The sequence below is a fragment of the Lutra lutra genome, chromosome 17 (genome assembly GCF_902655055.1).
Source record: "Lutra lutra chromosome 17, mLutLut1.2, whole genome shotgun sequence".
Classification (NCBI taxonomy): Eukaryota; Metazoa; Chordata; class Mammalia; order Carnivora; family Mustelidae; genus Lutra; species Lutra lutra.
The window spans coordinates 3661596-3668897 of record NC_062294.1 but is presented as its reverse complement, the minus strand read 5'-3'; positions in this window follow the sequence as shown (position 1 = coordinate 3668897).

The following is a 7302-nucleotide window of genomic DNA, read 5'->3' as shown; positions in this document are numbered from 1 at the left end:
AGACCAGAGACCTCACTCTGGCACACAGTAGGTGCTTAATGGGTGTATGGAGAATGAATGAACAAGTTGGGGAAGGGGGTGTAGCTGGGAGAGCAGAAGGCTCTGGGTCCTGCATAAGGGAGAAGTAGGGGCAACCGAGCCGTGCCCAGGGACAGAGCTGCTGGCCGGGGTTGGGGGTGGAGAGAGGCCTCCCCTCTCCTAGAGGTGCCCCTTCCGCTGTAAAGGTCCTTTAACCTGGCCAGTGACCTCGAGCTGGCTACGCACCAGCCTGGGTCTATTCTTTTTTTTTTTTTTTTAAAGATTTTATTTATTTATTTGATAGAGAGAGAGATCAGAAGCAGGCAGAGAGGCAGGCAGAAAAAGAGGAGGAAGCAGGCTCCCTATTGAGTAGAGAGCCCGATGCGGGGCTTGATCCCAGGACCCTGGGATCATGACCTGAGCCGAAGGCAGAGGCTTAACCCATTGAGCCACCCAGGCGCCCCAGCCTTGGTCTATTCTGAGGAGGGCCGGCCGCAGAGCCCACGGGCCAGGAGAGTGTCTCCTCCTCAGAGGCCGCTATCCGAGAGATGGCTCATGGTGGGTGGCCACCGGCCCAGGGCCACAGAGGCCCCAAAGCCCCAGGAGACGTGTGACTGAGTGCAGAGGCTGTGGGTGCTGCGAGGGATGGCATGCTGAGGGGGCCTGCCCTTCTGCTTGGGGCCTCTGGAGCCCCCGGCCCCCAGACAAAGCAGCCCCATAGGGAGGCTCACCAGCCATCTAGAGCGGCCCCAGGACTGGCTCTTGCCACGTGCAGCATGGGCCTGGATAAGCCAGGACGCACAGCTGAGCAGGACGCTACTGGCTGCTCACCCACAGGGGGGTCGTGCCCTCAGCAGCAGAGGCAAGGGTTTGCTGAGCCTGTCCTCCCTGCCTCCCGGTCTGCTGACTTGGCGCCCTGCCATCGGACCTGTGCCTCTTCGGTCAGGACGCCCAAACTGGGTGACGGGAGGGATGCAAAGGTCAGTAAGACATGACCTTGGCCTCAGAGCGTGTTTGGAGAGGATGGACTGCCGCACAATCTCAGGCCACCCCGCGCCCCCACCCCGGCCCACTGAGTCAGAATCTGAGTTTGAACAAGGTTTCCAAGGGTTCCGTGTGCGTGTGCCCGTCTGGGAAGGAGGTCTAGACAATGGAAGCAGGAGGCGAAGCGGGGTGACCCAGCGGGCCAGGGGTCTGGGCACTGAGCTGTAGAAGGCAGTGCGCCTCTGCACAGTGGAAGGCGGGGAGGCAGACATCACAGTGATGGGGCGGCAGCAGGGACAGCCTGGGTGGACCCAGGACACCATGGCCTGGGCCAGAACAAGATGGACTGCCTCTGTCCGTGATATGTGTAATACTTAGAGCGATCAGCTGCTGTGTTCTTAACACTTGGCACATATCAGCTCATTTGTGACAATAACATGGTGTCGGAGGGGCGATCATTAGTCCCTTTTTTTTTTTAAAGATTTATTCACCTATTTATTTATTGGACAGACAGAGATCACAAGTAGGCAGAGAGGCAGGCAGAGAGAGAGAGAGGAGGAAGCAGGCTTCCCGCCGAGGAGAGAGCTCGATGTGGGTCTCCATCCCAGGACCCTGAGATCAGGACCTGAGCTGAAGGCAGAGGCTTAACCCACTGAGCCACCCAGACGCCCCTCATTAGTCCCTTTTACAGATACATAAAGTGAGGGACAGGAAGGTAGAGAGACTTGCCTGATGTCTCTTAACTTGTATGTGGTTTAGCCAGGATTCAAATGCAGAAATCTTGGTGGAAGCCCTTTGAGCCCATCTCTAGACACCCCTCAGCAGCACTAGGGAGCCATGGAATGTTGGAGGGAGGGGGACCGATGTGAGTAAAATGGGAGTTTTGGAAGGCTGGGTGCGGGTTGGCTGGGGGAAGCCTGTGTCTGTGAGGGCAGCGGAGCAAGAGACCAGGTTGAGGGAGCGGAGGTTGGGGCATCTACTGGAGAGCGTCCTCCGTTCCAAGCAGCAAGTGGTGGACTGCGTGGGGAATGGGACCGCAAGGCTGAGACACAGCCAAGAGCAAGGTTTCTGGAGAAGAGCAAGGAGGATGAGATTTGTGTCCAGCCTCGGGCAGGGCACACGCCGATGGCTGAGTCCGTGGGAGAGGTTTGGCCAATGGGATATAGAGGCCCACCCTGGCGGCTTTGAGCACCCTACCTTATTTTTTGCTGTTTTCCTTACCTCCTCTTTCCCTACGACCCAGAACAGACTCGGAGTCCCTGGGAACTCCCTGCTAGCCAGGCCTCTTCCAGGCCCTTCCTCCTGGCTCAGCTGGGGGGATTCCCAGTCAGGCCATATCCTGCCACCCGCTGGGGGCCTGGGCTTTCAGGGCAAGCTCAGGGGGTCACAGCTTGGTGTCCCCTCCTCTCAGATCTATTAAATTCCCGAGGGGAGGGGCGCCTGGGTGGCTCAGCGGGTTAAAGCCTCTGCCTTCGGCTCGGCTCGGGTCATGATCTCGGGGTCCTGGGATCGAGCCCCACATTGGGCTCTCTGCTCAGCAGGGAGCTTGCTTCCCTTCCTCTCTCTGCCTGCCTCTCTGCCTGCCTGTAATCTCTGTCTGTCAAATAAATAAATAAAATCTAAAAAAAAAAAAAAAAAAAAAAATTCCCGAGGGGAGAGGACATTGCCCGGCAAAGATGGCCCAGGGCACATCTGCCATTGCAGGGAGCCCCACCATGTGTGTCCTGGGGGGCACAGGGCTGGCTGACCTCACGGGGGACCGGGGCCGGCTCACCTCGCCCGACAGGCTCAGCAGTCTGCCAGCCTGGGCTGGTGGCTGACCTTGGGCGGATTCCTTCACCTCTCTTGGTTTCCTTCTTGGTAAACACGGGAGATTAATAATAATAAATGTTACAAGAGCCCCATCTGATGGGATTGTTTTGAAGATTTCTTGAAGATAATGAATGTGAAGGTCAGAACAGCATCACAAATAAGCTCGGCACCAGGTTTTCCTGGCAGGGTTTGGCTTCAGGGCCTGGGGAGATTGCAGTCATAAAGCTAGCTATTCGGGCTTAACAAGCATTTGTTGAGCACCTACTATGTGCCCGCCAGTGCCCAGGCATGGGGAAGAAGCAGACAAAACCCCTGAACGTCTCAAACCTTCATTGTGGGGACTTGTTGACCTTCCCCAGCAGTGCTTCGAAGAAGGCATCATTCCCACCAGATTATCCCCCCCCCTTCAAAATCGGGGCAAAATTCACATCACATAAAATTCACCATTTGAACCATTTTAACGTGCATCATTCTACGCGGCGTGTTGTTCATTTAAAGGGTTGTGCGACCACCTGCTCCTAATTCCAGAACATTTCATCACCAGGAAGGGGGACCCTATGCCGGCAAGCGCTCATTCCCCATGCCCTCCCCCACTCCTGCCTACCAGGCATCTGCTCTCTGTCTCCAAGGATTTGCCTGTTCTGGACCCTTCATGGCAGCGGCATCCCTCACTATGTGCCCTTTGTGTCGCTCCTGTCACTTAGCACGGTGTGTTTGTGGTTCATGATCTCGGGGTCAAGAGATAGAGCCCTGTGTGGGCTCCGTGCGGAGTGGGGTGTCCACTTGAAGATTCTCTCTCTCTCCCTCTCCCTCTGCCCCTCCCGCCTTCCCCTGCTGCTTGCGCACGTGCTCTCGCTTTCTCAAAAAAAAAAAAAAAAAAAAAAAAAAGGACTTCACGTCTTTCTGCAGGCAAGTAATGTGCTGTCGTGTGCGTAGACCCCATTTCGCGTATCTGTCCATCTGTTGATGGACATCTGAGTTATTTCCACTTTGCTGTCCCCATTTTAAAGACAGGAAAACCAGAGCCCAATCAGCTACCAGCTCAAGGTCGACACCTGCCTATGACCCAGAAATTCCACTTGGAGGCATTTACCCAAGAGAATGAGAACACCCGTCCCCACCTGGGGCTGCGCGGGAATGCCCACAGCGGCTTTATTCACAGTAACTCACCACGGGAACAGCCCAGATAGCCACCAGCAGCGGGGGATAGACACGCTGTGGTCACCATGTACTGAACACTGCTCATCCGTAGAAAGGGAAGAACAACCGAGTCACACGGTCACTTGGAAGAATCTCAGAAACCTGATGCGGGGTCAAAGGACGCAGACACACGTGGTGTGACCCCATTTATATGAAATTCTAGAGAAGTCAAGCTTGTGGCAGCGGAGGACAGAGCAGTACTTTTCAGGGACTGCGAGGGGAGTGGGGCTGGCTGGCGAGGGGCACAAAGGAAGATTCGGGGGGGGCGATGGAAAGGTTGATTATTTTGATGGGGGTGGTCAGCACGCGGGTGTATGCATGTGTCAGACTTAGTTTAAATAGGTGTGTTTTATTGTCTCAACTGTGACTCGGTAAGTCAGCTTAAGAAAAGACGGTGAACGTCCCAGCCTCCCACACCCGCGGTCCTCCTGGCCTCTACTCTGGCCTGTGTTCTCTGGCCCACGCAGGCTGGGCCCTTTTATTATGCCAGGCCCCTGAGTTTGTAGCCTCTTCGAGCCTGTCGGGGCCCGGCGCGTAGTAGGCCTGCTGGGAAGCCTGCTTGCTGGGCTGACTGAGCTCTGTGGACTCCCTCTGGTTGTGCCCTAGATGGAGGGCAGAGCCCAGATCAGGAAGACTCTCTGTATTTTTTTAAGATTATTTGTTTATTTATTTGACACAGAGAGAAAGAGCGCATGCACAAGCAGGGGAGCAGCAGGCAGAGGGAGAGGGAGAAGCAGGCTCCCGGCTCAGCCCCCATGCAGGGCTCCATCCCAGGATGCTGGGATCATGACCTGAGCCAAAGGCAGATGCTTAACCGACTGAGCCACCCAGGTGCCCCTGGAAGGACTTCCATTTGGAACCCGGGCCCAAGGCCACACTGCTAATTATCACCCTCCCTGGGACTGGAGCCCAGGCCTCCATCTGGACCCTGGGCTTCTGACCACTGGCATTCTTCACCCGGGTGGCGTGGACACGTGGATGCGGCGGGGCAGTCAACCTGGTGGGACCTGCTGGGGTTCATCCCTCCCCTCTGGCAAGTCCGAAGCCACTCCCTCTCTCCCTGGAAGATGAGGAAACAGGCTCAGGGAGGGGCCGACCCTTGCCCCACGTGGGTGCCCAGGTGACAGGTCCAGGATTCTAACGCAGGCCACGGGCAGCCGGCCCGAGTGTGTGTCTGCGACATGGGCTCCCACTGGGCACAAAGCACCAGCCCCGGGGAGTCTAGGGTGGGAGGCACAAGGCATCTGGGAGGCTGAAGCAGCAGCAGGCTCGGGGTCACAGCCCTTGGGACCACCCCAGGGTCTGCTCCAGCTGCTCCCTCGAGAGACGGCTGTTTGGGGTTGATGAGGGCGACAGGCGTGGAAGGGTCTTGTGTCTAGAGGGTCTCTGTGCGGGTGACACACTACACCAGGCAAGTCTGTGTGTGTCTCTCTGTCTCTGACTCTGTGTCTCTGTGTTTATTCATGCAGAGTGTATGTCTGTACATATGTACCCATGTCTCTCTTGGGGTGTTTCTGTATTTCTATCCATCTCTGTCTCTCTTGTCTCTGTATCTCCTACTGTCTCTTATCTCTGCTTCTGTTCTTTCTCTGCCTCTGTCTTTCTGAGGATCTGTATTTCCCTGACTCTCTCTCTCTGGTGTCTATCTCTGTCTCTCTGTAGTATTCTCTGACTCTTATGTCTCTGTCTCTCTCTGGTGTCTCTACCACTGTGTATTTCTGTCTCTCTCCATTTGTCTCTCTGTATCTCTGTCCCTATATCTCTGTCTCTCTCAGGATCTCTCCATCCCTGTCTCTCTCTGGTGTCTCTGTCACTCTGTATCTCTGTCCTTGTCTCTCTCTCTCTGTCTCTCTCAGGATCTCTCCATCCCTGTCTCTCTCTGGTGTCTCTGTCAGTCTCTGTCTCTCTCTGGTGTCTCTGGCACTCCATATCTCTGTGTCTGTCTCTCTTATGTCTCTGTCTGCTTCCAGTGCTGGTGGGAAGAAAACCCTTCTCAGGGCAGGGACCCGAGGAGGGGACAGGCCTGCTCTGACCCGGCGCGGCTCCTTCCCAGGCCAGCTCTGGCGCCTCTGGGCCGGTGGGAAGAGGCAGTCAGCCCAGGGAAGCCAGGGCCTGGCAGGCAGGCCTTTCCTGGGACAGGCTCTCCCGCTCCTGCCCCCTGCAGCTGGCTGGCTTTCTGCCTTATGCCTTTAGGATAAACTCCCTCTCCCTGGCTCTCCAGGGCCCTGAGTACTGGGGGGAAGGCCCTGCCCCCTCTCAAGGGCCCTCACTCTGCACATCCTGGGATCCTATGGGGAGAGTGTCGTGGACTGGGCCCCACCCCTTGGTCCTGCCTCTGGCCTCCCTTGCCCCTCCCGGGGCCCTCCCAGTCACTATCCTCCCCCACTGTGATCTGCACTTTTTGGCCCCCATTTGGATGAGTTGCTGGGGAGGCCCCCCACAGCTTTGAGTGTTGAAGCCATTGGCAGGACCCCAGAGATCAGAGGCCCCCTGAAGTCTGGCCGAGCCGGACTCCAGAGCCCCCAGCCCGCCCACAATAGCTATCTGTTCAAAAAGACAGAGCCCAGTGGGCCGTGCGTGGCTTTGGAATTGACCAATCTGAGTTCACGGCCCGGCTCCCCTGTGTCAGTGACTGCCGTGTCTCCAGGTTCAAGGCCATCACCTCCCAGGAAGGCTGAGACCACAGGCCGGGGCCATGGCCAAACAGACGTCTGCAGTAAACATCAGCCCTCTGTTACCCAGTGACCACCCTGCCTGTCTCGGGCCCTGCTGCTCAGAGCATCTGCCCTTTGAGGACAGGACAAGCGCATGCTGAAGGCTTTTAGTGGTTCTTCACAGTGTGTTGTTCCAATGGATACCTGGGAGAGCCCACGTGTACTGATGAGGGGCTGGGCATCCTGGGTTCCTGAGACGTCCTTGGGGCAGGCCATTCCCATCCCAGAGCCCCCACCCCCAGAAAGGCCTTTCCACCAGCTCCTTAGGCCGGTATGGGTGTGGGGGACAGGTGTGGGGGGTCCCTGGCCCAGAAGGAAGAAAGGGGTTAGGCAGGGCTGGCTGCCTGGAGGAAGGGGCCTGTTAGGGGTCAGAAGGAAGCAGAGGGTAGAACACAGTTGAACTGCAGCCCCTGCCCAGCCCCCCTCCTGGCCCCTGATGGCTCAGAAGCTATACGTAGCTCCTGGCCGCAGTGGGCCGGTTGGCACCGGATGCCACACACCCGGGTCCTGGCAGCTGGGAGGGTGACAGCTGAGCTCTGCCCCAGGAACGGGTTCCAACATGTTCCCTTTGAGA